Raw genomic sequence first — 14,284 nt, 5'->3', positions numbered from 1 at the left:
TATGCTATGTTTCTATGTTTTACTTAACTTGGGCTGTCTCTGCAGGTTATGTAGACACAGGTAACCATTTGAGTCCTTACTATTAAAGTTTATGGGCTTATACCTAAACTTGGAAATTCTGGGTCAAATGGTAAATTTATTATAGATAAATGAATGAATGAATGAATGAATGTTTTAAAAAACAGGAAAGAAGCTGAGTGGTAGCAGCATGTGCCTTTATTGCCAGCCTTTATTGGGAGGCAGAGGCAGGTGATTCTCTGAGTTCGAGGCCAGCCTGATCTACAGAGGGAGTTCCAGGACAGCCAGGGCTACATAGAGAAACCCTGTTTAAACAAATCTAACCAACCAATCAAACAAACAAAAACAGGAAAGAGAGAGAAGAAAGTTCTCGGGCCTCCATGCCACCCTGGGCCTCACAGCATGGTATCAGAGAACAGCACACAGAATTTGAAGAGGTTGTTCCTCCTGCAAGGACACCTGGTGAGAGAAAGGCACCTTTTGAATGCCTTTTGCTATGTAGAGAAATGTTACTGGTTAATGTTTTGAGGAACTAGTGTAATGTTTTCCCTCGTAGCATTTTCCTTTCCCACCAACAGGATTGGATTTTGTCAACTCAATGCAAAGCTAGACATATCTGAGAATTGGGAATTTTAATTAAGAAAATGCCTTCATAAGTTTGTCCTGTGCATTTTCTAGATTAATGAATGGTGCACTAGGGTCCTTCCTGAGTTGTACAAGAAAGCAGGCTGAGCAAGCCGAGGAGAGCAAGGCAGTAAGCAGCATTCCTTCATGGTCTCTGCTTCATTACTGCCGTTAAGTCGTTTTCTTGAGTACCCACTGTGACTTCTTCAGTGATGGAGTGTCGCCTGAGAGTTATAAGATAAAAATTTTTTCTCCCCAGCTACATTTGGTTGTGGTGTTTTATCATAGCAATAGGAAATTAACAAAAGACAACACAATTACTAGAACTTTAAGCCTTATCTTTTTTTTTTTTTTAAAGTCTTATCTTGACTCGATGCAAAACAGACTAGCTCAGGTCCTGGGCTAGTCCAATTTTCAGATGCTGTAAGTGGCCGAAGACAATGAATCTTATTGTTGGAGCATCTTGTCTTTATTTCGTATATGAGGTTTCCTCCATTGAATGGATATCTTGGATAATTCATCCAAGGAAGATCACTTAACCCAGCTCTACAAAACCTATATCCTTTGCATGCAGATGGGAATATTAGTGGCAGATATCGAGGTCACCTTTCTGGATCAGCACCGCCAGGATGAGAACCCTGGTCAGATTTCACACAGCGCTTCTGGAGAGCTGCCGCTGACCTATTTTGCTTCTGCAGGTATAACGAGGCAGAAGCACACAACAACCATTTAAAGATAACACTAACGGCAAGGAGCTCGTATAACGCATTCAAGGCTACATGCAGTGAAGGGGACATGGATCAGGCTTACGGTACTTCAAGAGCTTTCTGCTCCCTTTGATTTCTCAGCTCAAAAATCTTAAACCACATCAAACAACTCGTTATTCCTTATGCGACAGGATAGGAAGACGGGAAAAGGTTAATAGGACACAGAAAAAGGAAAGGACTCCCCGTAATCCCCTTCAGTCTGACTTATCTCTTGCTGACTGGAGACTGCCTTTCTCAGAAGCTGAATACAGGCGTGAGGTTGTTTTTCTGAAGATACCACAAACAAGACTTTTAAGATAACTAATATAAACCATGCTTAGGAGAAAAGTATACATCTTCATGTCTCCGAATGACCTCTGTATAGCAAAAATTACTTTGTTTCTTTTTTTTGTATAATTTTACACGTGGCTTTTACCTTTGTCACATTTCTTTCTCATATGTAAGTCTGCTCGGTGCTATCATAAATCAGCCTGCAATTTCATTTATAAAAAATTCCTGTGATAAGGAATGAATAGGTGAACACATTCTTCTCTCTTTCCTCAAACTTAGTTACATATTAATCCTTTAAACAATGTGACTCCCAGAGCTCCCAGTTCCTGGGATAGCTGCTGCTGAAGCCTGTAGCTGTTCCTTTCTTCCCTAACACCTGTGGCTCTCTCCAAGTCCGTCTGTCCTCTCCTCATCAGTACACTCACTATCTGCTTCATTCACAGCCAACTGTAAATTTGTTTCTGTAGCAGGCAGCATTTGATCGCGAAGCCCGGCTGCACTGAGAAGTGACCCCAAGGCTCCCTCCACAGCAGTGTTGAACTTTGTTTCCTTGCTGCCTGTGACACCTGCACTATACGTAGTCATTGTGCATCTTAACATCATCCCTGCTGTTGGTACCATCTCATCTCCATGTGTTGATGTCTTACAGTGTTACTCCTCACCATGAAAATTCTGATTTTCTTTAGGCTCAACGATTCTGTCCTCTGTGCCTTCAAAATATCACTCAAATCCCAAATAACACCTCAAGACTACAGCAGCAGAGACTCTGTTACCATAGTCCACTTGTATGGCAGGGACTGGAGGCAGGGACTCTGCTTGGGTAGCCCTCCTGCCAAAGGGCAAAGCCACAAGCTGCTTCTTCCATCACACTGGTTGCATTGAAAATAAATCCCCTGAAGATACATCTTGCAGGCAGAACTCAATCATATTGCTAGTCCATAGTGAAATGGGAACTAAGCGGACTTGTTCCCTTATTGGACAGGCAGGAGTCATAAGGCATCAATTTCTTTTTTTTTAATTAAGTATTTTCTTCATTTACATTTCCAGTGCTATCCCAAAAGTCCCCCAAACCCTCCCCCACCCACTCCCACTTCTTGGCCCTGGTGTTCCCCTATACTGAGGCATATAAAGTTTGCACGACTAATGGGCCTCTCTTTCCACTGATGGCCGACTAGGCCATCTTCTGATACATATGCAGCTAGAGACACAAGCGCCGGACACATGCTCCACTATGTTCATAGCAGCCTTATTTATAATAGCCAGAAGCTGGAAAGAACCCAGATGCCCCTCAACAGAAGAATGGATACAGAAAATGTGGTACATGTACACAATGGAGTACTACTCAGCTATTAAAAAGAATGAATTTAATGAAATTCCTAGGCATCAATTTCTCTAAATAGAAGAGGGGCATTTACAAGGTACTTGGTGCCTTTCTCTCAACACAAGTCCTTTCGAGAGTGACACTTTTGGGTGTGGGATGATGGAGCACACCTTTAATCTCAGCATTCAAGAGGCAGAGGCAGGTTGATCTCTGAGTTCAAGGTCAACATAGTAAGTTCCAGAATGGTCCAGGCTCAGTAGAGAGACCCTGATAGATGGATGGATGGATGGATGGATGGATAGATAGATAGATAGATAGATAGATAGATAGATAGATAGATAGATAAAAGAGTGACAATGTCTTCAAACCCTGTGTAGTGCTCTCTGACACACTGCTGTAAGTAGAGCCAGACAAGGTAGCCTGGAAGCTCAAGAACTTTCTTTTCTTTCTTTCCTTAAAAACCTATTATTTCTTTGTCAGTCATATGTGGGCACATACCTGCATCATAGAGTTCGTGTAAAGGTCAGAGAACTTGCAGGAACTGGTTCTCCCCTTTCACCATGTGGATCCTAGGGATCAAACTCAGTCAGACAGCAACATGTTTCTGTCCTCTGGGTTTCCTTAAAAGCATCCAGCTTCTGGATTATTATTCAAAATGCTTCACTGTGGGCTTCAAGCAGATGCCGCAGATGCATGTGTCCCCTGCAGAGAAGGACATGGTGGAGGTTTGCAGGAACATCATGATGTGTGAGACCACTCCAGGCTTTGTGTAAACCACTAACATTCCACTTAACCACTTAACACTATTCCATCTGTTAAGGTACCAATTATTGGCTGTTCTGTTGCTGTCATCCATGTGAAGTCGCTGCTAGCCCAGCCTATAGGCATCTCCACCATTCAGGTCTGCATTGTTGGAGTACTGAGTGTGTACACTGGTGAGGACTGGAGACAGTAGAAGCCAGGGAAACCACACTGATGAGCATGCAGAGATCTCCCCTGTCTTTGGGATGATCATCCCAAGTGTTTGACAGTGATAACATCACCAGCCCTGCCACTCCGCATCACAGAGGAATCTGCATTTTTTTTTTTAATTTTATTTTGTTTCCAGGACCGTGCTCACAATCTTGCCAGTTTATTTTTTGTCATGCACAAGGTTGTATCAGTGCCCTGTTATATCATCAGCCAGGATAAGCAAGTCCTGGCTTTGTAGAGAACAAGTATACCTTCCCACTTGCTGGACCAGGCAAGGCCTTCTCGGTGGGTACATGTACATTTATTCGCAGCTGCTGCCTGGATAGCCATGGTCTGCAGCATCCTTCTTTGTGTGTGTGTCTGCTTCTCTTACATGTGTGGCTGGCTAGTTCTTGTCATATGTGTAAGTGTCTCCATCCTACCTACCTCCTCGTTAAATGTGTGTGGTACTTAGAAGGGACCCAGAGAATATGCAGAACCCATGAGACTTATCTAGAACTTTCTCTCAACTGTTCCTTCTCTCACATAATGTTCTATCCTCTGGGCAATTCTCCATAATCTTTTCAGTGAAGTAATAACTGTAGTCTGAATTTTAGAGACGTTCTCTGAAAACTCACAAATGGTATGTGCAAATCAAGGTGCTTATCTGTCTGGGCATCTCTCTCTCTCTCTCTCTTTCTTTCTTTCTTTTTATTTTTTTTTTATTTATTTTTTTATTTTTTGAGACAGGGTTTCTCTGTATAGTCCTGGCTGTCCTGGAATTCACTTTGTACTTTGTAGACCAGGCTAGCCTCGAACTCAGAAATCTGCCTGCTTCTGCCTCCTGAGTGCTGGGATTAAAGGCGTGCGCCACCACGCCCGACCATCTTCTCTCTTTTATGAAGAGTTAAGTCCCTTGGGTCTTTTTAAAATTTTTATTTTGTTTATGTATGGGTGTTGTGTTGTGTTGTCTAGTTTTATATCAACTTGACACAAGTTAGGGTCATTTGGGAGGAAGGAATCATAATTGAGAAAATGTCACCATAGGATTGGCCAGTGCTCTTAACCATTGTACTCTCCAGCCCTTTTGGGTCTGAACTCCGGGGTCTTGGTACACTTACTATTTTGGTGACAGGTGGCTTGTTCTTATGTGAATCTAGCCTTGCCTAGTAAAGAAAGCACTCACATACACAAAATCCCCCATCTTAGCAGAGAGGTCTTTAAAGCTCAAGGATTGTGGGTGGGAGCTTGTGTGTACAGGGCCAAAGGTCACCTGGTAAGAAGGCACGAGGCTTGCATTACTTCTCCCTCTGAGGATCACTGGGTCACTAGGCTACCGGGCCACGGGGCCTGTCTTCTCATCCACTTCTTGTCTTGCAGCATTCATTCACCATGGTTCATCAGGCTGTTCCTTCAGCCCTACCTCATTGCATGCCTTCCAGGCTCTGGCTGTGGCTGTGTTGTTTGGTCAGCACCCCCCCCCCCAGGTTCATCTACAGGCTGTTGCTGCTGTTCCTCAGCCCCTCTTCTGTCTCATACTCTTCCCCCTACCTGCTTCCATCTCGGACTGGCTCAGGTTTCTTCAGGAGTGCGCAGGATTGAGACCCTGCTCTCAGCCCTGTGCACTCCTTTAACGAGCCCCCTGAGGGAGCCTTTACAAACAGTACTTCACCCTGCAGTACACATTTCCCCACATTCTGACTCACCAGCCAGGCCTCTGTCCTTAGGCACTCCACGGACACCACTCTGGCAAAGTTCACCAGGGCTGAATTTGAGACTGTCTGTCTCCGGTTTCCTTCCTACCTGGTCAACATTTGATGCTTCCATTTCCTTCCTCCTCTAACCATTCTTCTCTTACTGTTTCTTGTGAGTCTCCTCTGCTCTGGTCGCTGTTTCTATTGTTCTGTGTTGTGATGTGAACTATTGATCTTTCCTATGGTATCTTATGAGGCCACAGGAGGCACAGCAAGGCTAAAGAAAACAAAGATTATGATATTCATAGGTGCTAGTGACCCCACTCAGGACCAAGGAGGCAGAAGACAGATAGGATTAGTGTGCCCATCAAAGAGAGGCTTCTAACCAAACCCTTTAATCTTAAAAATTGGCTATCCATGAGTGAGAAAGACCTTTGGTCTCGCCCAAGTCAGAAGAGTTTATTATTTGTTGTTTTGTTTTGTTTTTTTAGGATGTGATGCTTGGGCTGGGGATGTAATTTGGTTGATACAAGGTTTGCATGTGAGGTCTGTGAGGTGCTGGGTTCAGTATCCTGTACTACATGAAACCAGGCATGGTACATGCCTGCAATGAACACTTGAGGAGTGGAAGCTGAAGGATCAGAAATGCGGGATCAGAAGCTCAGAGCCATTCTCAACCTCCTAGTGAGAATGAGGCCAAATGAGGCTGGCATGAACTGCACAAAACCTTATCTCAAAAAGTTAATATATGTATGTATGTATGTATGTATGTATGTATGTATGTATGTATGATATAGACATAGATTCACACACACATATATGTGTGTATATATGTGTGTATACATACACACACACACACACACACACACACACACACACATATATATATATATGATTAATCTCAATTGTCCTCTTGACAAGATTCAGAATTGTTTATGAAACCCACTTCTGGATATGGTTGTGAGGGTGTTTCCAAGGAGGTTTGACTGTTTTGGGAGTTCCATCCCATACCTGGGGTCATAGACTGAATAAATAAGTAAGAGAGGGAAATTGAGTATCCGTATTCATTGCTTTCAGCTCCTTGATTGTAGACACTATGGGGTCACACTCCCTCCACCATGCCTTTCCCTGCTGTGAAGGACAATACTAACAAACTGTGAACCCAAATCAACCATTCCTTCTTAAAGTTACCTTTGTCAAGTGTATTTTTCTATAGCAATGAGAAAAGTAATAAATGTACATTTATCATTATAATATTCATAATTAATCATTTGTACACAACACACCTCTCTAGGTTCTTGGATGAGTCTATTCCTTTGTTTGTCCCTTGTTGAGTGACTTTACTGGACTCACCTCAGATAGAAAGGTCAAACGATGGCAGAGGAACAGTTTCATCCTTCTAGCTTGGTGAACCAATGAATTGACATTGGTTCTTTACAGGAAAGCATGAGTGGGTGGTGACTGACCAGACCATGGGCAACCTATGGGTAGCCACACCACCAAAGAGGTTTCCCTTCCTCCACGAGATTGTTACCTTCTTATATATCTCAAATATGTGCCTCACCCCTAACTTCCATGCTGGTAGTGGGCGTGGTCTTGAGGGTCTTCTGTTCTCACTGCTGCTCTGAATCACGATGGCAATGATCACATCCAGCCTCAGAGAAAGAGCCACACAGCATCCTTAAATGCCGGTGTCCCTAAGTGGCTTCAGCGTTCGTCTCTGTGCAGATGACTCAGTGATGGCTATCTCCAGTCATCCATTGCATCTAGGCTCCAGACTCATGTGTACTAGAAATTTCCATCTGGATCTCCAGCAGGCAACTGCAAGATATATCTAAATGAGCATTCCTCTTTCTTCAGGAACCTGTTTATCAGCTTCTGTTCCAGTTTGGAAGGAATTCTTCCTTCCAGTTACCAATACCGGGAGCCCAATAGGCTTCCCAATCCTTCCCCTTTTCTTCCCCCACACACCTAGTTCCTCTCCACGTGCCTTATTGCTCTATTTCTCTTCTTTGTGTCCCTGTTTATTCTGGCCCTCATCATTCCATACAGTAGTGATAATAACTGACTCCTGTATTCACCCTTGCTTCCTCCAGACCCTCCTCTATAGTGTACAGATGTTCTTACTTTATTATTATGGAATATACGGACTTGATAATAATACAGCTGTTCCATCTATATCTACCAGCTAGCTCAGAGTAGGATTGCTCTAAAACAAAACATTGATTACATTCACACCATGATCTTTCCTTTTAGTGACTTCTTCCCTCACTCCAGGGCAGAAGTCAAAAGTAGGGCTTCACATATGCTAGACAAATATTCTACCAACTGAGATACACCTCTAGCTCCTTTTGACAGATAATTGCTTCTAGGATATAGTTACAGCTCCTTAAAGCATAATGCACAACCTATCAAGATTTAGCTAGTACTAGGATAGAGCTCACTGGTAGAACACTAGTGTGCACAGAGCCTGGGGAGGGGGCACTTCAACACTAAGCACTGCAAATCAAGTCGATCTCTGACCTGCTCTTTCTCTCATCTCTTACCTCCCACCACTCTCCCTGAAAGAAATAAATGTGCATCCATATAACACTGTGTAAGGTCCTGGCAGGCCGCATGCTGTGCTTCGCACGTGCTGTTCCTTCTGTGTGCAGTTCCTTTCTCACATTTCCTGTAAACTTTACACTCCTCCTTTTTAGGAAGTCTTCTATAATACCCTCACCTATCTCCAGGTAGAACCAATCATTTCCTCTTTTGTGGCTTTCACATATATATTTACAACTTTGCTACAATTATTTGTGACTCATTTACATCCACCCAAGCTACAAACTCTTTGAGATGAGCCTATCTTTCACATCTTCAGCAATTAGCATATCGTCTAGCGACCCGAGGCTCAGTTGGCTCTCAGCTGATGCTTGCCATTCTGGTCTCCTGATCACTTCTCCAGTTTTGCATCTGATAAACCTTTTCCCACTCACTTCCTCCTCTTCCAGTAATCACCCTGATATAGACCTAAAACTTATCTTTTGTGTGTCTGCTTTATCTTATTTGAATCTGTTTTTGAGGTAGGAGTTAGGCAGGCGTTAGGCAGTAGTTGGTTAGAGTTAGTGGGAGCATTAAAAAAAAAAAAAGTTGCCCCACCCTCCTGGTTGTGATCTCTAACTGCCACTGGCTAACATCCTGGAATTTCAACATCACTAACCAAACACACGTTGAAGCCCCACCACCACATTCTCCTTTCTGAAAAATGCCAACCACCACAGGGCTTGGTAAAAGAACCAACAGCCAGGCATGGTGGCGCACGCCTTTAATCCCAGCACTCGGGAGGCAGAGGCAGAAGAATTTCTGAGTTCAAGGGCAGCGTGGTCTACAAAGTGAGTTCCAGGGCAGCCAGGGTTACATAGAGAAACCCGGTCTCGAAAATCCAAAAATCAAACCAACCAAACAAACAAACGAAAAAGGACCAAAACCCATGACTTAGGTGGAGATCTCCAGTCACCTAGGGTTTCTTTTGATTGATGTTTTTACCAGTACACACCCTTCTCTAAGGGTAGGTCTCCATAATGCATAAAGGTCTCCTTTAAGGAAAGAATTCTGTGAATACAAAAATATGAGGACCAGCAATGCTTCTCTTAGTATCTAAGCCTAGGTGGAACTAGGCTGCAGAGCTCCCAGTCACAGGCATGGCCACAGCTGAGGTATGTAGGGCCCCCTTTCCTAACACTCATACTTGAGTCTCCACAAGCACATCTTACTCTTCTATTTAACCAATAAGCTCACCAGTTGTGTTCCACTCTGACTTGTCCTGAAGTTCTTTCTTGCGTTGCAAGTCAAGATCCTGGTTGCACGGCCGGCCATATCCACTTGTATTTCCAGTTGCCAGTGACGTGTTTGAATCCATCTTCTCTGCTAAAGCATAAGTGCCAGGAGCCCAGGGACCATGTGTGACAGTTGTCCTACATCTCCAGCACGCAGTTCTGGGCGGCTATGCAGAGGAGTAGAGCAGTGTTTGTGAGCATATGAATGCAAGTCTTAGACTTGCTGATTTCCCAGGGCTCTTCCAAGTCCCAAACTGTATTATTTATGATTCCCCAAACTGTGACATAATCAAAAAGTTCTCCCTTAGCAGATGGTCCGAACAGTTGAAGCACCAATTCAAATGGTTGGCAGATATGAAAGCAAACATTTAAGAAAGTGAGTCAGAATGGAGGTGGTGCATCCAAGAGGCGTGGGAACATGAGCAAAGCTGGGTATCAGTGTCACAGGCACCCCTTTGCACCTGATGCTGGGTCCCATATGCTCCCTCGTGTGTGCCATGAGAGCTTCTTAGGAAGCTGCTTAGCAGCCGTCCTGTGACTAAACCCACTGGCAAGAAACGAGTGCAGAGAGAGAAAAAAGGCTTTTTCCCTTAGTGTTTCTTTTTAAGTTGCTCACTTTTGTAAACCAAACACAGAGTTACGTCATTCATTTAGAATTTTGTTTCTATGCTGATGGAACTCTAGGAAAAAGTGTCCCATCTAAATATTCTGAAGACTGACTTCTCCTAGGTTTAATTCTACTAACATTTGCTGATATCCATTTTATTTCTAGGCCTAGTAACTTGGGGCATGGGAAGAAAGCAAAAGAATAACACAAACCATAAGACTAATTGAAAAACCATCTATAAGATATATACGATGTAACATCTATATGTCTATGATATTATAAAATAGCTCATGTCAACTTGATAGCGCTCAGAAAAAAGGTAATTCTTACCAGATTCATGAATATAGAGGGTCTTCATTCAGGATGACGAAGAAATAAGCAAAGCAAAGGAGTTGGTGACTTGAACAACCTTATAAAGCTTATAGACACAGTCTCTCTCTCCCTCTCCCTCCCCCTCCCTTGCCCCTCCCCCCTCTATGGGTGGAGTCTAGCCATTCTTCTGCTGTCTACGGTTTAGAGAAGGACTCCAGATGCTGCTCTGTTTCTCCACCAGCCCCTTCAGAGAGCTCCTGACTGGTCATTTCTCCTACATCCGTCCCATCAGGAGTCCCTGTGTGGTCCTGGCCTCCTCATATATTCAGAATATGAACTGTGATCTAGGGTCACTTGGAGAGATATACTTCTTAGATTTCACAGTGTTCCATTTGACATTGAAGAGCATTGACTCCACCCCGGATCTCCAACCCCTGACCCCCCACCCCCCAGAGGTCAGGCAGGTACAGAGCTAATGCTCTGTGGAGATCCATTGTGTTTTTAGATGGAAAGAACAGTGACTTCAAGTAGACAACCCGAGTGGCCTTCACAAACCTCTTTCTGAGAAATGAGATTTTTTTCTGTGGTCTAAATTATAAACATTAACAAATATTGGTGGGTAATTTGCCTAAGCTCATACAAGCCAACGGAAAAAAATGGGATTTCAGCTTGCCTATATCTCTAAAGCTTGTGCCGACATGGAAAGGTACTGAGGAGTCGTCTGCGGAACACGCTGGAGCTGTGGTTCTGGGAACCGGGAGCTGTACAGCAGGTCTGTTCAGATTGTTTTGTGGTAAGAGATTAGAATGCAGATGTTCTATGGCATCGGGTGAAGCCTGCGAGGTTTGCTTTCATTTTAGACTACTTGAGCCAGAACGTGGTGTCTATCTGGAGTCCAAGTGACACATTCATGGTTTTTTGTTTTGTTTTGTTTTTTTTGTTTTATCCCTGAAGCAGAAGAAAAGCAAGTGTGACAGGAAGGCAGGAGACTCCTGCTGTCTTCTCCTTCCCACCTGTGGCTGTGTGACCACTCTCACACACTGAGATGTCTGCTAGGTCCACTGCACGCAGAGCTGTGTTCACCTCTCTGTGTTCCAGCACAGTTTATATAATCGTTTAAACCAGCCTCAGGAAGCCAACTTACCTGGACTTGACACCTATACCAGAGGCCCTGAATCCTGTGGTAGCAGCACTGGAGGGAGTCCGGTGTCCCTGCACCTTGATAGGTGGCCTAAGGATTTCCCACCCTATGTCCATTTGGGTGATTTCCGAGGGCAGCCTGACCACACCTTCCTAAGCTACGCAGCCACAAAGCTGTCAGGACTGGGGAATGTGCCTTCTTGTAGTCGTGGTTAGGGGCCACCGAAGAGTTCTTGGATAGTATCTTTTTCTTTTTTTTTAAGTATAGAATAGAGTTTATTCAGGGCATGGGGAGGGGAGTTGAAGGAGTAGAAACAGGGAAAGGCAGAGAGAGAGAGAGACAGAGAGAGAGACAGAGAGAGACAGACAGAGAGAGAACCCCCCCCCCCCGCCATGAGCACTGGAGGGGAAGGGGGGGTAAGGAGCAAGAGAACAGAGCAAGAGAGCACGATCTGGATGGCATCTTTAACCCTCAGCTTGACCGTCTAGAGTCTGAGAGAAGCCACAGTTGAGGAGTGCTATGGGGATGTCTATGTTCGTGATTATTAGTTGATGTGTGAGGGCACAGACCACCGTGGGTGGCACCATTCTTGCGCAGGTTGTCTTAGAGTGTATATAAAAGCTAGCTAAGCATAAGCCAGAGCCAGAAAACAGCATCCCTCCATAGTTTTTGGTCCAGGTTCCTGCCTTATGTTCCTGCCCTGACTTCCCTCAGTGATAGACAACAACTGGAAGTATAAGATGAAATAAACCCCTTCTTCCCTTACGTGGCTTTTGCTCATCCTCATTGTCACAGTCACAGAAAGGAAACTAACTAACACTCAGATGTTGTTCACAGAGGAAACCAAGAGAAGCTGAAAACAGACTCATGATTGACCCATGGTAAGATGCAGGAGGGGGACTGACTATAAATGAGTGTGGGGGCCGGGCAGTGGTGGCCCATGCCTTTAATCCCAGCACTTGGGAGGCAGAGACAGGCAGATTTCTGAGTTTGAGGCCAGCCTGGTCTACAGAGTGAGTTCTAGGACACAGAGAAACCCTGTCTCGAAAAAAAAAATGAGTATGGGGATCTTTGGGGTGAGCGATGGGAATGTTCTAGAACACATTTCATACCCCCAAAAGTTCACTACGACTCATTAACCCATGTACAGTGAATTCTTCGGTCTGTAAATAACACCTTGGAGAGAGAGAGAGAGAGAGAGAGAGAGTGAGAGAGAACAGGAAGAGAAAGGGCAGGAAAGGAAAGGAGCTGAGGTGCAAGAACCAAACATGAGCGTGACCCTGGGGGAGAGCCCTAGGATGATGGAGTCACCACCCAGAAGGAAGTCAGTTCCAGACATCCGGCTCTAAGTTCACCCAATCCCCAGTGCACACTTTGGAGAGACAGCGGCCAGGGATCAGTCCTGCCTGCGGCAGGAGAGGAAAGCGCCCGTGGCCATTCTTTTTTCTTCCTTGAGAAAGTTTTGAGGCACTGGTCCAGGACTGGGCTGAATTTACAGAATCAGAGCTGGGATCAAGAGCTGTTCTTTCTCACTTCGAGAAATCCCCTAAAATCTTTCGGACTTTAAAAATTATTCACAAATAATTGCCTCTGCAGAACAATGGCAGACAAGTTAGCCAACTGGGCTCCGATACCCCTCCCTCAGTGCTGAGACTACCAAACTTTAAAAGGGAAGTGAGTTCTGTGTGTTCACAGATGAGTAAGCTGACGGATGACAGAAACTGAGCCTGGGTTAATCACTGTGTTATTAAGACGCTCCTCACCCACTGCCCCAAACCTAAACAGAACTACGGTAACAAGAAGGGCACACCCACGCAGTCATACATGTCACCCTGTCTTTAATTATATGTTCTTTCTTTGAACAACGCTATCACATACTGAAATGAGAAAAGACAACAATTGCGCAAATACAGATATCCTGTTTGGATTTATTTATTTATTCATTTATTGGTTTTTTGAGACAGGGTTTCTCTGTGTAGCCCTGGCTGTCCTGGAACTCACTCTGTAGACCAGGCTGGCCTTGAACTCAGAAATCTACCTGCTTCTGCCTCCCAAGTGCTGGGATTAAAGGCATGCACCACCACTGCCCGGTGGATTTACTTAGTTAGGTTTGGGAGGCAGGGTTTCTTTGTGCTGTCCCAGCTGTCCTAGAACTCCCTCTGTAGACTAGCCTGGCTTTGAACTCAGAGATTTGCCTGCCTCTACCTCCTGAGTGCTGGGATTAAAGGTATAGGCCACCACTGCTCATCTTGTATAGACTTTTTAAATCAAGGGGAAAAAAGAAATCTGTTTTGTTATATAAGTCTTCTATATACTGCAATAAAACAGAAGGTCATAGATACACAAAGGTTATTTTCTAACCATTTCTTTAGTTGCTGGTTTTAATTTACCTTTTTGTTTAAATAAAATATAATTACATCATTTCCTCACCTTCCTCTCCTCCCTTCAAACTCTTTTATATCTTCCTTTCAACTCCCTTTCAAGTTTATGGCCTATTATTCTTTAATTATTATTTTTGTATGTATGCATGAATGAATACACAACTCCCACACCTGGAAAAACACTGTCAGGCAATGGAGCCCTTCTGCTTTTCTTCCTCAACAGCTTCTATCTTTTCCTCTCTGTCTCTCCTTCTCTCCTCCCCTCTCCCTCCTGCTTCAGAGTCCTTGAGAGAGAAAGTACGGAGTTCCTGACGTGTATGAAGCAAACCATCCCAGTACCCTTGGGAGCTTAGGACTATAGAGGGAGGTTGTGGGCTTTT

General features: G+C 44.2%; 1 long non-coding RNA gene across 1 annotated transcript; it reads right to left on the bottom strand.

Annotated features, from left to right (window-relative positions):
- Positions 1-3,517: 3,517 nt before the first annotated feature.
- Positions 3,518-9,691, bottom strand: Gm42400. The gene is made up of 3 exons (XR_882263.2): positions 9,426-9,691; positions 7,210-7,466; positions 3,518-3,702 (listed from the first exon to the last, which is right to left on the bottom strand). It is a non-coding gene; the product is annotated as a predicted gene, 42400 (long non-coding RNA).
- Positions 9,692-14,284: the final 4,593 nt, after the last annotated feature.

Source organism: Mus musculus, chromosome 7 (assembly GCF_000001635.26).
Source record: "Mus musculus strain C57BL/6J chromosome 7, GRCm38.p6 C57BL/6J".
Lineage (NCBI taxonomy): Eukaryota > Metazoa > Chordata > Mammalia > Rodentia > Muridae > Mus > Mus musculus.
This window is presented reverse-complemented; position numbering and strand designations above follow the sequence as displayed.